A 1,499-nucleotide genomic window follows, 5' to 3' on the forward strand; every position below is an offset into this window, starting at 1 on the left:
TATTTTAACTTTGGAACACTGTCTCTGTGATTTGTAGAAAGAGCCTAAGTGCCTTGTTTGAGTTTTAATCTTGGGGTGAAAGTCCCAGGTGGCGTTGTCYAACTTTTCTAAGACGCTCTAAGTTGCCACAAACTGGCATTGTCAGTAGGATCTACTGTTTAAAACAAAGACGTGTGTTCCAACGTTTCATTTTTTTCCTTTTAAAAGTTTACATTTTTTTGTGTGTGTTTGTATTATTAATTGAGAAGCAAAGCAGCAGTGTGTCATTTTTTGTGTGCTAAATTATTTATTTTTTAAATTGCAGTGAGAGCAAATTTTTAAGTGAACATGGAGGAGGAGRTGCAGACATTAAAGGACTTGGTCCAGTCATTGCGAGCAGAAAACGAGAAGCTGCAGCGGGAAAGGGGTGCAGTGGCTATTGATCAAGATGCTGTACCTTCTACATCTGCGGTGCCCCTCACTGCTCCCTCCAGTGTTAATYCCCCTTTAATGGAGAGACTGGTGTTTGTCCCACGTGATAGGAAGTGTCCTATGTTCAGAGGAAGGAAAGGTATCGGATTAGCAGAATGGCTTGTGGAGGTGCAGGCTTGCATGAGACCACGCCATCTATCTGAGGCTGATCAAGCATTTTTTTGTTTAATCACCTGGAAGGAGAAGCACGAGAGGAGATTAAGTTTCGCCCTCGTGCAGATAGAGAGGACCCTGCCAGGATCATTGCAGTTTTACAAGAGCTTTACGGTTGTCTAGATTCCTATGTTGCTTTACAGGAGGCTTTCTTTTCACGGCATCAACAGGAAGGAGAGAATCTTCAAGAGTTTTCTCTTGCATTAATGAGTCTGATGACTGCGGTAAAGCAACAGGCACCCACTCGGATGCCCAATGCTGAAGTTTTGTTGCGTGATCAATTTACTGAYCATGTGATTGATGGTGCCTTGCGCCTTGATTTAAAGTGTTTTGTGCGTGGGCAACCCACCGCTTCTTTGCTCGATGTCAGGGCTGAAGCTATGAGGTGGGAGCAGGAGGGCTCCTCYGGAGGTATTGGGGATCGGAGCAGATCTGTCCCCTCTGTGCCTGGTTTTCAGTATGGGGTGCAATGTCCCCCAGTAGCAGCTAATTCATACCTGACCTCTCAGTTAAATGAGATGAAAGAAATGATGAAACTTCAGCAAGATCAGATAAATAAGCTTTCTCAAAGTTTTCTCTCATTACAAAACTCACAGAAAAGTAGCCGTTTATTTAATCGTAGTTCTATAGTGTGCTGACAGTGCCAGCAGTTGGGTCACTTTGCCAGGGAGTGTGATGGAGTTCGTGTTTCTCGACCTCAGGCCACGCAGTCTTCTCAGCAGCCTCAGGGGCAGTCTAACATCTCTCAGCCGGAAAACTGGCTCCCGCCGAGCTGTTGAGCCACAGTTCGGGGGGTGTAGCAATTGGCTCAGGGTTGGTTTCGGCTGACTGGGAGGAGGCTTCCAAGCTTATGGTATCTTGTCCCCACTTAGAGG

The 1,499-nt window shown here is 45.7% G+C and overlaps 1 protein-coding gene across 1 annotated transcript in view; it reads right to left on the minus strand.

The window, feature by feature from the left end:
• The window catches only part of nav3 (neuron navigator 3), a gene marked incomplete at its 5' end in the record, with an annotated part of 211,473 nt that overhangs the window by 48,859 nt on the left and 161,115 nt on the right, over positions 1–1,499 (minus strand).

This window comes from Austrofundulus limnaeus, unplaced genomic scaffold (assembly GCF_001266775.1).
Source record: "Austrofundulus limnaeus strain Quisiro unplaced genomic scaffold, Austrofundulus_limnaeus-1.0 Scaffold182, whole genome shotgun sequence".
NCBI lineage: Eukaryota > Metazoa > Chordata > Actinopteri > Cyprinodontiformes > Rivulidae > Austrofundulus > Austrofundulus limnaeus.